General features: G+C 37.7%; 1 protein-coding gene across 14 annotated transcripts in view; it reads left to right on the forward strand.

Annotated features, from left to right (window-relative positions):
• The window catches only part of NRXN3 (neurexin 3), a 964547-nt gene that overhangs the window by 792809 nt on the left and 150316 nt on the right, over positions 1 to 21422 (forward strand). The gene's annotated exons all lie outside the window — the stretch shown is intronic.

A 21422-nucleotide genomic window follows, 5' to 3' on the forward strand; every position in this document is an offset into this window, starting at 1 on the left:
ATGTGTGATTCCAAATGCATAAAGCTATGATAGGCTATTCCCTCTGCCCTGCTAGTCTGCACCGTCTTTTAAACCTGTTTCCTCCTCAGCTCTATCATAGCTTGATCTTTGCCAGCTGCTTTACCAACTCAATCAACTATTTTTTGCAGGCTGGTTGCAAAATACTATTCCCCAGTTCTTTTGGATTTTGGTATTCTTATATTCAGTTTCCATTTACTCTATGAACCACTCTTTATCCCACAGCATGTTATGGATAATGTGCCACTGTAACTGCTGACTTGCCTACATGCCGTAGTGATCTGCAAACTTCTTAAATTTCATCTCCTTATGATTAAAAAGTTTTTGACCTACATATGTGTATTTTTTAGTCATATCTCTGCTTGTATGACTACATATATTATATATACATACATAGTGCTATTGTACTAATATATTGTGTGTATTATTAAATGCATGCAAAAATATAAATTAAAAAAGGATGAGATTAGGATGACAAACTATATTTTTAAATAATTATTTAATTTTATTTTTCTTAGAACAGTAAACCTTTTTGTAGTCATCTTTAAAATGTTACCTGTCTTTGAAGGGACAGATTGTATTTATTTTTTTCAATGTATTTGCTAGGTAGCATATTGCTGACAGCCATTTGTCATCTCAGAAAAGGTCAGCAAATTTGGAACATTTGTTTTTTTGTTAAAGAAAAATGTGTAACTCATCCTTGAGTTGGATAGCTCAGTGAGAGCACTTTGCCACAAGATAACCAGACAACTTCTCTGTGGTACAAATGTCACAGCCAATCCTCACTCCATCTCCAAACTACAAAGTTTGGTAAAGAATCTGCTGGTTTAAAGCCTTGCTAACTAAGGAATGTTTAAGTTTGTTGCCATGTTGTTTTCCATGTATTATTCCAGTCATTTTTACCATGGCAGGAGGAGCAAGCATTTCACCAGTGCTAAGTGGCTCTTTCTTTGCTTTTAAGTAAGAAACCTCTTACTGCTAAACAGTCTTTAAGTCCTGTAAAGTGCTGGGTATTGCATGAGTAAGATGTTTGTATTCATCTTCTGGATGCGTAGTTTTTAAGGGCCTTGCTAATTGTAGATGCTTGATACTGCCTCAAGGCATAGTGTATGTTTAGGGCAAGGTTTATCATTAAGACCATGGATGAAAATGCGTATTTCAAATAATCTTCTTGATAATTACAAAGTATGTTCGGCCTAGTTCTTGTCAGATCAGATTGTCACTGTTTTTACCTCACGTAGTGGCTAATGAGGAACTTGAACTAGAAGTAGGGTCAACTTTTCCATTTTGTTGTTCACTTGTGCTCATGTTCTGAGTCTTCTCAGGCTGTGGTTTCTTTGTAGGAATGTTTTCAAGACAGTTGTCCATTTTGCAAGCTTTAGCTTAGTTAAAACTAGTTAATATAATCTATCAATCAACCAGGTGCCTGTAAACTGCAATATTACAATATATATCTAAGATAGAACAAGTAAGGGTATCACTTTGAACCCTTTGCACTGTGGAGCAACCACTCTTCCCTCAGGACACCTCACAGGCCATATGTGACATGGGACCCTCTGACATGCTGGCAATCAATTATATATGTTCCAGATGCTGCTTAAGAACTGTTGCCTGAACAGCAAATGACAAATAGCATAACCATGAAGTAAATGCCAATTGATGCTGCAAAGCTTTCAACTTACATCATTCCAATGCTTATTGATTAATGGTGTGTTTCCTTGGCCTGTATTTGTCATGTCGATTAATGAACTATTCTCTTAGTATGAGGAACAAATTGATCTTTTAGAGGAGTATTTGCTGTCTTGGTATGTGAAGGTAAAACTACTCATAAAGTATGCGTTTGGGTTTTGGGCCTCTTGGACCAGCTTGATGTTCTGCAGAAGGGAAGGGGGCATTTCTGGATTTCAATAAAGAGGCCAGGCAGCAAATGGCTTAATAAGATAGCCATTTCAATAAGAGAGGAATATAGGTAGTGAGCAATTTTTACACTCTTTCAGAGTCTGGGAACCTTGTTTTTGTGTGGCACTGGGTGCAGCTAGGATGGTTTTTCCCACTTTGCCCAGATCCCGTCTGCAGAATTTTCTGCCTCCCTCCTGTTCTGTAGCACTTTTATTTTGAGTAGCAAACAGAGTCATGTAACTACTCCTGACAAGTTGTGAGGTTTTCTGTGCCACATCACCACCAGCCCACAGCACAGGCTGGCACAGGGCACTCCCACAGGTTCCCATGCAGTGGCTGCTACTGCCCTGCAATGGGCTTCCCGAGCCCCAAGTACGACAGAGCCACTGGTCTGGTGGAGGTCACTACCTCCCCAAATAACACATCTTCTGAAGGCTCACAGTACACTAGGCAGGAGAAACATATTTCTCTAAGCAGAGAACATGGCTTTTATCTGGGGTGTCAGTATTTCCTCCTGAAGTTTGTCAAAAATGGAAAACACTATCACAGGTGATGGGAGCAATAACGCATTTTTCATAGTTCAAGATTAAAAAAAAAGACCACGCAGCACTTTAAATAGTTGGAAGATGTAGAGTGTGGGCAAACTAACTGCAAGACTGAAGATCATGAAGATTTGACATAATCAAAAGTGGTTCTCTGTTATGTTCTCAAAGTGACATTGCATGACATTTAAATTTAATCTGGTTAAATATAACAAAATTTATATGATGTACTCCTGTGCATGTGTCTCCAGGACACCTCAAAAGATAAACTTGCTTTTTGAGAGATCTCTATAAAGTTAAGACACATTCCATAGTTTCAGGTAATTATATTAAAAAATATGGAAGAGTTCATTGTTTTCCAGAAAGTTAGAGGCAAAACATGACTTTTGCATCCTTTCCAGGTATCATTGGGTAAGAGGTCATTGACTAATTATGAAAGTCACTGTTACAACACTGTTTCATAGCATGACTCCTTGGACTATATGGAAGAAACTATGAGTAGCTGAGGGGGAAGAAAGCTCAAATTATTTTTCTCAATTTTTTTTCTGTCTTTTGAACAAAGCAGTTTTGTAAGATTGTGTTTTGGTGGAATAATGGTCTTATTTATAAAGGGTGAGGGGTAGGAGTTTGTAAGATTTTCGTAGCTTCCAGTAAAGTAATCAACGTTAATTTCAGCCAAAATTGAGTTATTTCTTTGACTAATTTTGTTCTTAGCAAAAACTCTGAAAGGCATTTATTCTTTAACAGTCTGTACAATCATAGGTATTAGGGGCTCATTTATCAGCACAATTTGACCAATTTAAAGTTTTGGAAACCTAGGAGAAAGACCTGAGATTGGAATGTAAAACCAGTGTTTTTCAGCTTACAGAGAATCATATGCATGATCTAAAAGAGTCTAAAGATTGGGGAATGGCACTGTAAATAAATATATAGATCTGTTACTCACGCCCACGGTATATATACATACCTCTCTGTGTATGTTTTTCTAAGTCACATACTTCTAAGTCATTTCTAAGTGAGAAAAAAATATTTTGAAGGTTTATGGACCAATGTAATGAGAAACACAGATAACTTTGGTATTTGCTGCCTTTGAAACTTGTGGGGGTAAAAAGTCATGATTATCATTATAATCATCAACAGTTACAGAGGATGCATTGCAAAGTTTTGTATGGCCTTACAGCTAAAGATTATAAATGGACAATATTCAGTTCCTAAAGGGTGTTGTAATGAAAATTGTGTGCCCTTATCTTTATGAAATATTGATTACAGAGCTCAATTTTATGGATAAATTAGGTATCATGCTATTGTGTTTTTTGTGTGTATGTTTTTTTGGTGTTCTAAAAGTGGCAAATTCATAAAACTACAGATCATTACATTTTGACAGAAAAAAAAAAGAAATTGGGTGAAGCCATATATTCACTGAATTTTGCAACATTTAAATATCATTAAGACTAAAATTTAGAAGAGCTTACCCTTCTTTTGCTTTTAATGTCTTCGCACATGGCAGAATGGCCAGGCCATTTTGAGATCTAGGAAGAAGGGTTCGATTTGTTAAATCCTAATCCCACTTCAATGTAAGGATCTTCTAAGCCTAATGATCTCAAGGCTGAATAAAGAAGTGTTAACTTTTGTATTAGTTAAATAGTTTTATATTGTTTCTGCAATCCTCTCTTCAAATATAAAAATTGGGAAGACATTCCAGAAGCAAACACAAACTCATTATCTCTCAGCAGTTTTGTGAGGACATCAAGGTTTCAATTAATTTGTTGCACATTGACTCTGTCCTTTGAGTTTTCTGTCATACATACATTATTTTTTATTCCATAGCATTGTGGAGAACATTGAGAGAATAGCAAACATTCTTTTCAGCAGTAGTCCTCTAACAAGTGTTAGTTCAGTCACTAAGATTTTCTGGAGAGCTCAGCCGTTTGATCACAGGAGTGAGGGACAGATCCCCAGGGAGAGAGGAGTCCTGCATCCTGAAAAATTCATGGACAGATGAAATGCATCATAGGATATTCTAACATGTCTTTAAAGGTGGAAATAATTGCATTTTACAGAGAATTGGCAGTTCTTGATGGTATTTGTCTTGAGGGATAATAGAGCATTTGCCTAGGGAGGTCTTGTGTTGAACAGCTTGATTGCCTCAGAAGCACTACCAAAGTTGATGTTACTTTCCCTCCTTGTTGGTAGAAATTGTGAGACAACAAGGGGATGTGGAAGGACAGAGGAAAGTTCTCATGTGTCTTGCTGCTGTGTGCTGTGAACAAGCACATACAAATGCAATTTTATCATCAGGTCTGTAGCTGCCATGGTTTATTTCAAATTTCTTTCAAATTATTTGAAATAAATGCTAGCCCTGTGAAATTGCTGTATTAGTGGCCCTAAAGGATGTGACAGAATAGATACTTTGCAATTTATGGTTGAGGAACTATCTCCACTCCTGGCCAAAGATTTTAGCGTTTAATGGCAAATCCCAAATCTGATGCAAAATTTTCTGTAGCAGGTACTGGTAGTATTCAGTGTGAGTGCTACAAGAGGGTTATGCTGCTTCCATCATTGTCTTACGTGTGGTCAGAAATGCTTGTGAGAAAACAACCTCCTATGTGCTGTAGAGGTCAAAAAGGGGTATAGAAAACCAAAACTGACAGATGAAGGCACAAATAATTTTCTTCATTGTGTTATCTGAACTTCCTATACCCAAGAGTATTTTAGAGAATCAGAGGCATGAAGATGAAGCAGTCTCCAGCCTGTGCAGATTTTTTCAGGTGTGTAGTTTCTTGTAGCTCTGAAATAAATATCTGGGTTCAAAGATTACCCTTTCAGAAATGAATGAGTACTAGAAAGGCAGTGGATCTGTAGTGGAAAAAGACTGGTAGAAAGAAGCATTCAAATTACAGTCCAATACGAATAGCAGCTAAGGATTTAGAGAAAAATTCTGGAGGATAGCAATCCCATGAGCCTATAGTCTGGGATAAATCAGAACATGATAAAATTTATGACAAATCTAGTAAGTGAGATTATAGAGCTGAATTGGACTGAAGCCCATCTGGTTTGTCTCTGGAAAACCAGACCTCTTCTACTTCAGGTATAAAGGTATATTTTGCTATAATATTTAGGAATTGCCAATGTAGAGCTGCAATTCCATGCATCTCTAGTCTTGATGTGGTTTTTGGATTCTTCCTTTAGTCCAAATGAAAGAAAAATCCTGCTTTCCCAGGGGGTCAGACTGAGGGCACCTTTTCCTGAGTATAACGGGGAAAAGAAGTGAAAGATTTTTCTCCTGTCTTTTAAGATCTAAGTATTAAAAATTATTTGTACCTTAAAGAAACAAGACTGACGGGTTTATCCTTGCCTCTGGGGAAATAGAGGGGTTGCCAATGGCAGAATTATCTGAGAAGGAATTGGTGATTAGCTGTCATCTGTTTAAGACAGAGGTAAGCAGAAGACAAAGTGCCCTTCCTAGACCATGCTGGCTTCAACCTGCTATCAGAAATAATAAAAAAATACTGCAATGGCAGCATATCTGCAGTTTCTATTATTTCTACTAGTTTTCTATTATAAGGCAAGATCCAAGTGTTAAAATCCAGAAGATATTAACCAGAGCTGAGAACCTGTATCCTGAAAGAGTTTCCTTTGGTAAACCAGTTGTTTGGAGTTACTAATACAGCAGCCCCCTCTGCCTGCTGAAAATTTGGAAGAGCTTTGTCTAAGGCTCCTCTTGAGGTTGACTCAGATCTAGATCTAGGCAGTGGATGGATTCTGTTTAGACCATGACAACATGCTAGCTTTGCTTTCAGACTTCTTGTGTGTAATTTTTTTATGTTGTGAGCAGCTGCAGTGTGCCTCCAGCAAAGAGAGTACCTAGCTCAGACTAGCACAGGAAAGTAAGAGCCAGTCCTTGCCTTGAAAAAGTAAAGATTAAGTTATTAGGCACTTACATACTCATTAAAAACAATAACTGAGTATCCCTAGGTTAGGGTTTCCAAACCAGCAAGGAACAGTAAGCACTAGGTTGGGACAGATATTGAATTAGAAGAGTTTTTTTTTCCCCTGTTACTTTAAAAATCTGTGTTTCTTTCTTTAATCCTGTGCAGAATTTCTACTAGCAGGAAAAAATAAAGTGTTGTGAGAAGAGGCTTTGTGGTTATTGCCTATCAACCGTTAAAGTCCTCAGAGGACCAAACATTAAATTGATGCTGGGAAGGCTTGCTGATGTCTTTACTGCAAGCTTCCCTCTGAAAGAGAGGGAAAGATGTGATTCTACCCCAAGTGCAAGCATGATCCTTGAGATTGATGTTTTCAGAGCACCTTTAATATCAGTAGTTTGGTAAGATGAAGACTGAGGATATGACTACTCAGGTCTTAAACGTACCAAGGAATATTTTGTAAGAGGAAGCACTGTGAAAGTTAAGGCCAAATCCCTCCTCATTAATTTACATTGTGTTCCTCCAAACCTCTCCTCTGAGGTTTCATTTAGCTATTGGCTACTTAATTTCAGATCCTGATGCTGGGGTCTCATAGTTTCTGTGCTGCATTGCTGAGAACAGACATAAAGGATGAAAAATGCTTTGGAGAGGCAGGATATTGCAATTATGTAAAAAATAAACACTGAAGAACAAATTTCAAAAAGGTCAAATGCTCATCCTTGTATCCAACCAATTATAGCCTTCTCAGATCAATATTTTGTGCAACCTGTGAGGAGTAGATGTGTTCTCAACTGGCAGACATTTAGCTGAAGAGAGAATTGTGGTGTCTCAAGCAGCCTGCCCTGTGCATAAGACAAATATATGGTAATAACTGCGATTATTTATGAACTTGCATGTGAGCCAGACCAACTGCTTTGCTTATTTAGCAAAGCTCTAGAATCTCACCTTGAAATTTCTTATCTGCAGAGATGCTGAGCTGCTGGGTGCTTTCATTTGCAGCCTCAAATTGCAGTCCCAGAAAGGATTGCAGAAATCCACACTCCATGAAATTTATTAATACTTCAGATTGTACCTGTCAGAAATTGTCCCTGGATTGCCTAGAGGCCCCTGGGATCTGTTGACTGTGTCCCACTTTACCTCTAAATTTTTGTAGGAAGAAGGGAGTATTAAACCAATGCACTGCAAAGCAATATTCTGACACAGTTTTTCTGTCTTTCTTTAAACGTGTAGATCCCTAATTCATGAGACTGCATAATTATATATTTGCTTATGAATAATACACTGTGTGGGTTTCTGTTCCCAGTTCCCCACCTCCTTTTTCATTCTTGTTTGGATGCATACTGTAATTGAGCTGCCTCCCAGAGGGGCATCACAACACCCTACAACCAACTGTGAGAAATCCTCATGTCTTGCATACACCCAATTTCTCTCCCACACCCCGGCTCAGAGAATTTAAAGAGCCCTCATTAATTAACACTGAACCTTGCAGGGTATGCATGAATCACAGCAGCTGTGGTTAGGGACTGAAATTTAATTAGAAGCACATATTAGGAAGGTGATTTTTTGAAGTTTCAAGCTGCAAGAGGTAGAAAGTTAGCTCTAAGTATGTTGCTGTTTATTAGTGGGGGATTGTGTACTTAAGTGTGTGATGGTGCCAGTTTTCAAAGACAAAAAAAATAAAGCTAGCAAAAGTTCTTGCCTTTTCAAAGTCACTTCAAGGAAGGTTTTGCCAAAATGATTCATGAGGTTTACTATTGCTGTTTAGAAATTGATGCTGACTGTATCAAAATCTAATGAGAATTCAGTACATGAAAAACTAGGATTTAAAAAAATAAACACAGGAAAGTATTTCAGTAATAATACTGTACAATGTTGTTATCTTTCTGTCGCAGTGTTTTGATTAAGACAAGATGGGAGACTTCCACACTGCCTGTTTATGGAGGGTGGAGGTGTCACACAATACATTTAAAGAGTTGCTGGCTAGGAGAAAGCAAGGCTATGACATATTTGATGAAAACACCCATGTCTTGATGACCTTTCTCATATTCAAAGTGCTCTCATTTCATTGGGGTCTTTATAACTCCAGCATATTTAGTGGATATATCTTCTTTCGGGCATTATTGGCATAATAATTTATTTTTTAAAAACCTAAATACTTCTAGATGGTTATAAAACAAAAGAGTAGTGGCAAATATATGTATTAAAAATAATTACTTATTATTGAAAAGATACTTGGGCCACTTGAGGTCAGTAAGCATTGCTATGTGATAGCAAAGGATGGCAGATGTAGGTGTATTTTGAGATAATGCATCTTCCTTAAAAACAGTGGGCCAAAAGACCTGTTAAATTTTCACACTTCTTTTGGTGTAGTCAGAGGATAATAACAATGAGAAAGATCTATGGAAAGAAAAGTAATTCAGTTTTAATGTGCTCTATGTAGCTTACATATCATCAGCTGTGATGTTGCATTTTAAGCCCCGTGGTGTTTTCTGGGTTCTGTTTATAGTTGGGGGGGATAGGTGCTCTCAGTGAGCAGATCAGGCCATTGGATAAATAGGTAGACTCATTCTGAAAGTACTCCTATTCCCTACTGAGTGTTGGGAGTATTCTAGTCAACTATGGGTACATGTCTGAATTGTAGCGACTAAGGCTGGGAGAGAAACCCCATCTTTCCACACAGAGAAGGTATTGAAGAGCCTGTCTCGCTGCAGAGAGCTGATGGTTCAAAGCAATGTGCTACTGATGTGCTCTGTTCTTGTGTGTGTCTGTTCCACAGTACACTGAAGGGGAAGTGCAGCTGTAGACGGGACATGCCTGCTTGTGGTCTCAGTAGCTTTCCAAAACTAAAGGGAGTTTATATTGCTTTGTGCTTATATATGCAGCTCCTAAAGCAAAAGCAAGTACATTGCTAGGAAGTCAAGGACATTGGGAAAAATTTACTGGCCTTCCATATGGGTCAGATTATGTCATAATTAACATTGAGTAAACATTTCCCAGTTTAAAGTGATGTTTGGCATTACTATGTGCTACTAAGGATATGTAACATTCCCTCTCATTTCAGGAATGATGCAATTCATCTGTACAGATAGATCAATGAGTCATGTTTGCATACAGTGAGCATGGCATTCACAATTCATGGTGTGAGGTTCTGGTACTCAGTGTCTCACATACAGGATTAACTCCCACTCACAGTGGTAATTTTTACATTTTTTGGAACTGTTCAAGGGGATGGATGATTTAACATCAATATTAACAGTTTCTATATAAGTGCAGCCTCCAAACAGCAGCCTCCAAAATTTGATAATTTTCTATCAGTTAGATGTCATCTCCATACTTTCAGTATGTTCTCATTTATGCAGTTGCTCTTCTTGGGAAGATGAAGGGAGAAGTTTTATTTATTTCAAAACTTACAAAATCTACACTTGGTTAAAGCCTTGGAGAATTTAATCTATGCTAAAATCAAGTGCTGTAATAGAAGTGCAGAATGACCACAGATCTTCTTGGAACTATTAGCTCTTCTTTGCCAAAGTCAAATCATGGGGCTTATTCCTTGAAATAAAACAGAGTTTTACAAAAGAACAGGTATATTCTCAGGAAGTATGACCATTAAAATTTGACTTGTCTATCCTCTCATGTGTAGATCCTGATTCTGTGAATAGAGTTGATATAATGAGCTGTCTACACAAGTGAAACAAACTTTCTGGAAACTGGTGGAGCAAGCATTACTGTCAACCATATTAGCATTGTTTTCACCTGTATTTTTCCCATCACTGCTGAGGTTTTTTTCATGAAACTGATTGTGAAATGCTGTCTTTGACTTTTCTGTGGCAAGTCTTGAATAATAAAAACAAACATGCACATGTAGAAGCAAAACAAACTCAACAAGTACATGTGAGTTTCTTATTAATTTCCATTATAAATCCTAGATGCTGTATTTGGTTTTGACTGTAATCTTTTTAATTCAACAAGCTGTGGTAAGTACGAAGGGAGCTAAAGACCATTTTAAAGGCTGTAGGCTAAAATATTGTCTTACTGTCAGAGCTGACACAAAAATAGGGCTTCAAAATTGTGTTGAGTGGAACCATTATTGAAGAGGATCCATTTAAGACAGATGGTAGAACTGACATTCCAAATGTGCTTATGGTCTTTAAATATCTCTGTGTGCTTTTCACAGCAGAAAGTGTGCTAGCCTTGCTTCCTTGGCCCAGTTCAAGTGGGGCTGTAATCACTTGGCACCTAAAATTCAAACCTGTACTTTCCCATTATGGCATTTCTCCCAAGCTAATAGTTTTTTGAGTGGACTGACTTCCCACTGGCAGATTAGTTCCCAGGCCCAAATTGTTTGAACACATTTTATTGCAAATTTAATTTGTGCCTTCATTTAGTTGCTAACCATTGTGCCATGTCCTGGTTTCAAAGTGTGTCAGAATGCTTTGTGATGCTCTTAGAGCTGTGACAGTTTAGAAAAGGAATTTTTATTAAACAGTGGTAATAATAGTGACTGTATTGTAATATATCCTCTGCTGGAACTTCAGAAGGTTGTTCTATAACTGTTTGCTTCAAAGAACTTAGGTAGAGAACGAAAATATGGAAAACTTCCTACCATCTCTGTTGTTTGGTGATTTAATCCATTTCTTTTCTGTTGCTTCCCTCCTTCTGAGACTTGGTCTCTGTCTCTTGTTTCCTTGTCTCTTCTACCAGTATCTTTTCTCTGTCTGATCTACTGCTAAACAAGTCTTGTTTGAAGTTAAACCAAGTATTATCTGTCCTGCATCCCATTGTGTTGCTCATTTGTATCATGTATCCTTTATACTATGAATGTTGTCCTGTCACTGAATGTGGCAAGGCCAGTTTCTTGATGGTTTCTTATTGCTCTGTCACAGGATAAATTATTACTGCTGGCAGTATCAGTATTGTTACTGTTGATTTTGTTTGTTACCTTATTTTGAGAGAGCTTCAGAGACAGTTAAAAGCTTTGAAGAAACTTGGTATTACCTATGCATCACAGTTTGAATCCTGAGCCTTCTTTCTTTTCTATGTTTTGTCTCCATTTATTTGGTATGTGAGATATTGTTATATGATTACAGAGAATGAGACAGAAAAGTCCTTTATTTATTAAGCACAGTGCTTTTCTGTGTTCATACTTCATTGTCTGTAAAGTGCATCCAGGAACAGAGGGTTTTTTTAAGATGAGATTTAGGCACTTTTATGGATTAGACACTAGATGAGAGAGGGGGGGAAAGAAAGAACTGTTGTAAAAAAAAAAGAAGTACTGTTGGTGTCTGTCCTCTTTTATTTCCTGCTTTGTGTCCCTTCTGAAAACCATTATCAGTGAGGTGTTCTATTTTCCTCCATCTGTGTGGGTGGGGATATTGGATGTCTGTTTCTATCTATTTTTACTTCTTCACCCAAGTGGCCATCCTGACCAGTGTGTGCATTTGACAGGAGATGCCATTTGGCAAGTGCTGCCATCCTCCTTCAGTCCGTTTCTGTTTTGTAGCATTTCAAAAAGGCCAGTTGTAAAGCACTGGCAAACACAATGGATGTCTGGCTCTCCATTTTTGGACATTTCTGGCAATGCTTACCTGCATTGCCAGAAGGACAAATTAATCCCATAGGCCTTTTACCTACACAGACACAATTATTCAGGAAACAGTGAATGGCACGGGCAACAGGAAAAAGAAATCCCTTAAAAATAAAATAAAAAGTTGGGGAGTGTTTTCTGTTGAGTAAGGCTGTATACATCCTGGAGCCTTACATGTTCTCAGGCTAATACAGTGGGACGTGGCAGGTGTTAACCCACAAGATTCACCGGAGAGTTTGGGGTACACTTGCTTTTCAAATGTCCTTCCAGCTATTGATTGTGGCACTAAATGTATTTTCTTCAGACTTCTAGACTACAGGTGATACAGTGCAACCCAGGATAAGTTACATGTATCTGGCTCAAGTCCTAGGTAGTGATTTTATTATAGTATTTTTTTCTAAGAGCTTTGTATTTTGAGAGTACAAGACTCACTGCCCTTCAAAGCCTGTTGCACTAGTGTCTTTAATTCTTAGACACCACTAGATGCCTGTAAGAGACAAGGATCTTCCCCCAAACTGACCATGTTTATCTCGTATTCAATACTTGTACTTTTTTCTTTTTAGTATTTAAGGGGACAGCTGAACACATGTTGGCCCATAAATTTCTTCTTCAGACTGAGGTACTGTAATAGGACCAAAAATTGACCAATGTATCTTTGGGACAGTGATGTTAGAGAAAAGAGATGGGAGGCTGTTTTCCCAGCATGAGAAGTTCTAGGATGAGATAGAGGTAATAGCTGCTCTTACACAATACCAAATCCTGTGGCTTGCAAAGTGAGTGGGATATAAAAGAGACAGTACTTCACTGCTCAGGGAATAGACCAGGAGAAGTGAACAGCAGGTAACCATGCTGCTAGCAGAGAAAGTGAGAACACTCTTTGGATTACTCATGCCATTGTGGGATGAAGAGTAAAGAAACAGCTGGTAAGCTGTCAGGTTGATCTTAAAGAAATGTGAAATGTCTTCTCCTGGTACTTTAATAGTGAGTTATTTGGATGAAGGTGTGGAGGCAGAGGAAGAGAAGACAAGGTGGTTGCACCTGCTATTAGACTTTTTTTTTTTCTCTTCTCATGTAGATATATGTAAAAAATCTGTTTGCTTCTTACCCACTCTGTTAAACTCATCCACAGCCATACTGTCTTCCAATCCTAGTTTTTTCGTATAATAATTTGACCAGGTTGATCAGGATGTTTTTAATTTAAACTGTGTGAATGGTTAGATTGGTATGTTCTGCAGACAAGAATGTAGATCAGTAGAGAACCACCAAACACACAATAATTTTAAACAGGTCTGGGTTATGTATGGAGAACATAGATATAGAGATTTAGATTAGGGATACTTATGTGGCTTGTTTATCCTCTCCTCTTGAATGCATTAATAAGAACCTGAAGATGTGTACTGCTGTGAAGAAAGGGTGTTTATAATTTGATTTATTCTTCCTTTCTTTCCTTTTTATTTGTTTTTTCTGATCTCAGAATTTTAAGTCTCCTCATAGTGTGCAGGACTGAGAGGCATATGTGTGGCTCAGTGATTTCCTGTTAATAATATTCTTCTTCTTTGCACACTGAGATCATCTTGCTTGTGACACATTGACCTTATTTTTATCCCAGCAGGGACAGATAGAAATGTAATGATCCTGCTCTGGTAAGGAATAAATTTTTAAACTCATGAGACTTACACAAGTACAACTGCTTGGAACAAGGGCAAGGTAAGAAAAAAACAGGAGCCCCTTTGCGTTTCTCTCTTCCACTTTAGCTCTCAGCAGCCCCATGTCTACTTAAACTAGATCGCATCCCAAGGTGAGTCTGCTGCCCTGTCTATGTGGTTTGGTTTTTAGTCTAATTATGTCAGTAGGGAACTCTCAGGGTTTGGAGAGGAGTAATTTTTTTGTAGCTTACATCCTTTAAATACTTTTTATGTTTCTCACATTTTACATATTTAACCCATGGATATGCTGCCAAATCTTCATAAGTTTTTTTTTTCCTCCTCCATGTTCCACCCCTTTGTCAGATCATATTCTCTGCTTTGCAAGTTGTTACGAAACACTTAATGCAATGTGAATTCTGCCTCCGTTGTTTGCATCACCCACAAAGCCAAGCAGGCTGTTCTTTTGCCTTGTCTGAAAAAGGGTCCCCTAAGAAATAAACACACTTGGCTTGTGCTTTAAACATCTTTCCATCACTGATGTAAGGCTGTGCATGGCTTTGGTTCATTTGACATGAATCATCCATCCATCATAGATGTGCCACAATCTGGAAAATTCAAGACTTCAGTCTGAGCAATGGCTCCTTTGTAATCAAAGGAAAAATTAAAAGGAGGTTGAATATGTGCCTCACCTATGTACATCATGGCAAAGCTCTATCAAGGGCAAAACTGGATTGCATTGCAATGCCATAGGTGCGAATATTATTCTTTGGACCAGTGGTTCATCTAATCAGCATCCATCTGGACATATTGTAGGATCCAGGGTTAATGATGCTACAGTGGCCTCCTCATGTGCTGACATATATGTGGAAGTGTTTTTCACAATCTTTCTCTTTAAGAGATATCACCTTTTTTGGTCCCAAATTGACTTATGCTCTGTTGCTGGTTGGTTTCTGACAAATTTTAATGTCAAAACTTGCCTGTATCAGAAATACAGAACAACTGAGCAGAGGTTTCAGAAGGGAAAAAAAAAATAAAAAGAAAAAGAGAAAGCTATTCATAATAAGTTCCCAAGTATTTGAAGTTTTCTGCCTGAGTGGTTTTGCTGTGTCTCTCATTTAGGATCTTCATCCCATGTTGTGTCTCATGTTTAGACTTTGATGGGTTGAGATGCACACACAGGGGCCTTTTTTCTTGGTGCTTCCAGTTAATTTGGAACTTGGCAGTACACATGCAGTTATTAGTTATTTTCAGTATGCATTTCTTTGCATCTGTCAACAGTAAATTTAATTTGCCATTGCATAGACCATTTTCATGGATCTTCTACTAAGAAAAACCTTAAATAATTTTTTGCCAGCTGCAGATTTGTTTCTTTGTTATTTACATCCTTTTCCACAGCACTGACAACTAGGTGAGGTGAGGCTGTTTAAGCAGAGGGCCTGCATTCTCTTTCTTTACCATACTGAAAAAAAACCCCACAATTTTGATCCTAATTTATTTTTGCTGTCTTTTTATCTATCATTTTTAATCCTTTATGGAGCTTTTTCTCCTGTTAGAATGTCTATAGCATTTTTTTGGGGAAGTGCTCTTTTAAAAGGCCTTTTGAAATTCTGTCTGGCATCTGTTTTCTTTTATCTGGTGTTTCATTACATCTTTGTAGATCCAGAGAGTCCTAGTGCATTTGATTGTTTATGGAAAGAATACTGGATTTATATTGTTATATTTTAACAATTTGTGACATTTATTTCTGTTACTGTGCCTACCAATGAAGTAGGGTTTGCAGGTGCCTTATTGTCACAAGCATCATTAAAAAGCAAACAAGCAAAAAACAACAACAAAAAAACCCAACAAGCAATACAAAACAACAACAAAAAAAAAAAAAAAAAAGCAAGAAAAAAACCCAAACCAAAGAAAACTACCAAAACCCAAAGATGTTTGTGTTACCTTCCAGTACTGGAGTGGCTGTACTCTATAGGACAGTGTATGAAGAGTATAATTTTGGTAGCAAATCAAATTTACTTGTAACTATTAAGTAAATGCTTGAAAGATCACCACAGTTTCTATTGTATTCTGAGAATAATGTATGTTAACTATTTGTGTCTTTCAGTAGGCCCTGCAGCTCCCCATAACTATTTACAAAGCAAACTGCACAACAGTGTCATTAAATGGTAGCATAGCATTAGTGCTGTGGTGTGAATAGGGAAAATCCAGACCTGGTAACATCTCTTTTCCACCTTTTTTTGCTCCAATGCAGTATCTTTGTGTGAAGTTCAGACTGAAGATAAAGTTTCTCTCCAAGTTACCATTTTCAGAATCAAATCTTAGTGGAAATCCTTGTGATTAGGTTATGGCTCTAGACGTTTAAAATCATCTGGAGAGTCATTAAGACCTAAGTTGATTGCATTCAGAGAGCAGGGAGTGTGCATGCCCCTCATCAGCAGTGACAGTGGGGGACTTGAGTGGCTTCTCAAAAAATGAATTAAGGCTCTTCTGACAGTGCTCTGAAGTCCTCAAGGACAAACCAAATCCTTCTTCCCACTTCTTGTGATGTACAAATCCTTGCAATTTTCAAAGATACAAGGTCATTTTTTTTTTTTTTTTTTTTGGCGATGCAGGAGTGGAGTAAATGGCAACTGAATTAAGGGATGATGCAGTACCAAATGTTAACTAAATACTGAGGGTAAAATGACTGAGACCCTGAAGTTGTAGACCATTACGTGTAGAATGATTTATGCTCAGAATTTCACTCAGCACTTCACTAATATTGAATTGTAAGCAGTGGTCCCACTACTGATGAGGAGAGGGGTCTGGATATACCTGTTCCATCAACAGAGGAGAAAAGTAAATCAACAAAATATTCATGTAAATGGGAGGTAAAACATCAGTAGTGACAAACATAGTTTCTTTATGGCCACTGAAGCTGTTTGACCTCTAAATGGTCATTTGGCTAGGAGACTAAATGAACCATAGCATCCATCTGGATTTTAAAACACATGGTGGACATAAAGCAGGAAGAGATTTTAGAGAGAATTTCTTGTCTGTCCACAGCTACTGCACAAAAACCTGTAAAGTATTCAGGAAGCTGGAAGTGAAGATGTAAAATTGAGAATAAATTGTATGTCCAAGATACTTTTGCTTAACTTTAGAGATGAGAAGAAGCAGAAGTTCCAGAACTCTGATGAAAAGATCTGACTAGGCAGATCAGATTGGGCAAGAGTCCTATTTTTTTCTATTATTATTTTTCCATCTTTTCCAGCCATAGAGGCCTTGTTTGTAAGACCTACTATGTTTATCAGTGGTAGCAACAGTAAATGGATAAAGACAGGCAGGATAATGACTGATCTCTGAAATGGCTCATTTTGTTAACTAAATTACAGGTTGTGCTGTGGACAGAGACAGCTGGCAGGCAGTGTTGCCCAAGTACCAACCCTCACAGAAAGTGAAATATGTACTTGCCTTTCATTAGTGCACACGGTATCATTATCACCATTGCCATCATGACAAATGTGATGATTACATGTGTCCCCTGAGAACAGCTGCAGACAGGAGGGGTGGACTGTGTAGTGAAACAAGCTGTCCTCCTATCAGGAACTCTTCAACCTGCAAAAAAATCTGAAAATATCTCAGTAAGAGGTCAGACAATACTTGGGTGAGGTTTGCATTTGTCTAGACTTCTTGCATTTTGGGATCTCTGCGCAGTCTGTAGCTACTTAATGAAAATGTTTGTCTCATTTGAAAAAGAAAGAGGGGGAAAATTGCTATTATGCTTCCTGCAAGTTACACAGCAAGTCCCTTCCAACATAAGGGGTAGGATTAAGATCTCCTGACATGCAGCTCTGCAATTGATTTACTAAATCATAACTTTGCTCACAAAAACAAATGACTTGCTGTTTTCCAGTCACTGGACTAAATGCTCTGCCAGCTGTCCTTCTTTACCTGGTGAGCAGTGATATGCTACTGTTGTGTGCAGAATGGATCCAGTGAGAATCTTCCCTTACTCTGTAATAAATCTCATGAGCAAGAATAATGTGATAATTTCAAAAAGAGAGCATGAGGAAAGCTGCTTACTTGTTAACACTTTTCTCTTGTAACTATGAAGGGTAAAGGAGCTTCTTTTCATCATATATTAGATGAGTGGGCATAATTTTGAAAAATCAGATTAAACATTTACTGCTCATGGAAACAGGACCTAAATCCATGACAAAATCTTTTAAGAGCTCCTACATTCAGCATGATAATTTTGAACACAGAACAATTATCAATGTGTTCCATATTGGAATTTTTTGACCAGTGACTTTTTCCAAGCAAAACAAACACAAGGAGAGGAAGAAGCTCCTGGTTTGGGCTTTTGCAAAAGTCCTTCTCTAAGCACTATCAGTTCATTTTATATTCTATACAGGAATGTAAAATGAACTGATACAGGAATCTTTATTCTTGGTTTCTTGAAAAGAAAATAGCATCCTTAGAAATTTTTGTTATCTCTATGAATATTAACTCCTAAAGCTATGGTCTCAAAAATATTTTATAGCAAGTGTGTTCTTAGATTATGAACTAGTGTTGTCTTAAAAAAAGAAAAGAAATAACATAGTTTCATTAGTTATCTTTTAATCAGAAAAGAGAAATCAAAGTGCTTGATTTAACTTCTCAGTTTCATATGTTATTTTGTATATCTCGTACTTTCGCATTTTTAGCTTTCCTGGTTTGTAGTACTTTGAGTTTTTTGAGACTTTCCTATTATAAAAGTCTCTGTATAGCACAACTAATTTTAATTTCTAATTCACATTTTAGTAATCCTCTTGAAACTGTAGGATTATGTTACATGATAACAGTGTAGTATCATGTTGCAATCTCGTTAAAATTCAGTAACCAAAGTAGGTCATTTGCTGCACAAGTTACTGCTGGCATATGTAAGTTTTCCCTTTACCAAGCTGGAAGGATACCCAGTGATAATACTCCAGCAGCTAACAGAAAAGGAGCTTGCAGAACAGCCCTTCTGGTGCTGGGAAGAAGGTTCACCTGTGTGTCTGTGCAGAAGGTTGTGTGTTGTGTGGGCAGCGTGGCTGTCAGAGCTCAGGCTGGCTCCTGTGAGGTGGCTGCTGGGCCAGCCCGAGCTCAGGGCTCCTGCACACACATCCTGCCCAGCCCAGAGACTGCTGCCTCTGCACCTGTGGGCACTGGGATGGTTCAGGCTAGCTGAAAGGGCCTTTCTGGCATGCTGCTCTGCTAATCTGTTTCTGTGTCTTACTTTCCATTTAACAGTAAAATTAACAAAGTGAAAACCAATACCCATATTCAGAGCTTAGCTATTGCCTTAATTAAAAAGAAAATATTTAATGTGACATTGTTAAGGTCAACATGCTCAAATGTAGCCGACTGTAACTTTGAAATACTATTTAAAACGTCTTTAATCCAGCACTTAAGAAAGTTGCTGATTTAACAGTCCAGAAAACTCATCTCTGATCGCAAGCACTGTACCTTTAGTAACATGAGTCATTGCATCTGTTCTCTTTTTCAGTTATCTCAGACATCCAGTAGAGACACTGATCTGTGCTAGCAGTAGTATTTTGGTACATAGTGTTGATTCTTTTGTGGGTCTGCTTCCTCCTTAATTTACCCCATTTTTTCCTTTTCATAGTTTTATGAGAGGCTCTTCAGGAAGGAGCAATTCAGATCGTTGTTCCAACCCTGGTATACAAGACAAAAAGCACTATAACTTGTAAGTGACATGCACAAATGGAACTGCAGACTGTTTTCAAAATTGCTTGTCACAGCAAGAAAAGTACACATAAACCCATAGTCAAAAGAGGGAAATGTTCTGAGACGTTAGTGGTCAAGACCTGGTATTGTGGCTTACATAGTTTCTGGAAAGCGACTGATCTGGATATAGTAGGGTTGTTTAAGCTGAACAGAAAGTAGTTCATCCTTTTGACAATGAAGAGTGGAAATCTTTGATTTGTGTTCAGCTACCAAATGTGGTGGGGTTAAGTGGAGGTTCCATTTGTGTGTCAATGCAATGATAGAAAAGTGGCTTTTGCAAATAAACCACAGGCAAATCTCAGAAAACAGTGCACTGTACCAAATCCTCCACTGCTAACAGGGTTAAGAAGACTCAGAGGATCAATTTAAAGTAACAGTTTTCAAGCCAAATGTATTTCTAGATAAACAACACTGAAGTCTAAGGAATGCTGCCAGGATTAAACAGTGCCCGTAATCTCTAGTTAGCAGTTGATCTCAACCCACACAGGTAATAAAAGAGATGCCATAACTTCTGTAGCTGCTTGGTAGTCTCCAGCAAATGAGTTAGTCTCAACCCACCTGATAGTGGTTGGAAAAATTACAAATCTCAAAAAAAGTCAGGTTTTAATATGCACCCAGAATAATTTTGAGCTCCTTACTGTCCATCTGTACTGGAAGTCTGAAAAGAAAAAGTGTTGTAGGCTTTGAATCTTACTCATTTTCTTGGAATCCTCTCAGAAGGTGCATTGGTTAGTGAGGAGGGCACATAGGGAGTTTTCATTGCTGTTTGTTGCATGTAGTTGCATGTTATAAAAAAAAGGCACTAATTAAGAATTGTATCTTGCATGTCTATAAAATTATCCAGAAAAATGAGGAGACACTTGGCGCAGCTACTTCTGCATTGCTTTGATCAAAACTGAGACATAGCTGCTGGGTTTTTTTCATTTCCCTTGCCTTTTTTTTTTTTTTTTTTTTTTTTTTTTTTTTTTGGTGTTCCTAAATGCAGTTCTTGCTATTAACCTTTCTCACAAAAACAATAAAGCCTCTTTCATGCTTCCTTCCCATTTCAGATCATTCTTTTGGAGAAGTGTTGGCTAGAAAAGATGGCAAGGCTTTCATGTTCTTTTTTTCTTCTTGAAACCACCTACGTAGTTTCACAAAGAAAGAAGGAAATACAGCCCTGAAGGCTGGGGGAAGGGCAGATCTCCAGTGCCACCTTGAAGGCTGTAGAGTTCTTAACCACTGACTGTGATACTGAACCTGCTACTTTAGGGTTGCATCTCTGTTTAATATGCAACATGAAAAAACAAAATCACCCCCAAACAAGCCGAGTCACCTGAAAGTAGAAAGTGAATCATGGTAAAATTGATAATTGCATTTTAAAAAGCACTAGACCAATATAAGTTTCAGGTAACTTTGCATGAGGATATTATTAAAGACACTTTCCCTTGCCACCATATAGCACATGCCTCAATGTCAAGAAGAGTCTTTGTTAAAAGGACCGCAGTGTTATCTCCCTTGATAGCAATTCTTCTTATTGTTCCCTTGAGATAATGCTTCCCAAAGTTTGGCAGGGAGCTTAAGGAAGGCCAGCCTCTTTAGCAAGAGCAACAACCACACTGAATAACTATAGTATACAAAATCAGGAGATTATGATGTGTCTTTTTGAAGGTAACAGTGGGCTGCACGAGCTACCAGTTTGAAGTGGTTGTGCTCTGCGTGTACTATCAGTTTGAGAAACCCATATATTTCTTTGTCTCAAATAGATAAAAATAAATTACAAACTTTATAAAGCAAGATTTTAACTGGACACATTTTTAGAGTTTGAACGCCTTCCACTGAAGATAATGTTGCTGTTTGTACTAGAAAATTGTGTCTTCAGATAAAATAAATATCTGAAGTTTAGGCTTATAAATGGTAAGAAGATTTCTGGTTTATCTCTTTTTGTCATCTTTTCTGCTTCTTTTTTTTCTTCAAGGGAAAAGGGAGGATGAAAATACAGACCAAAAATAAGAATAAGTAAAATATCTAGAAATTGAAATTCTGACAAAATTTGGAATAATTAAATAAA

Source organism: Parus major, chromosome 5 (assembly GCF_001522545.3).
Source record: "Parus major isolate Abel chromosome 5, Parus_major1.1, whole genome shotgun sequence".
NCBI lineage: Eukaryota > Metazoa > Chordata > Aves > Passeriformes > Paridae > Parus > Parus major.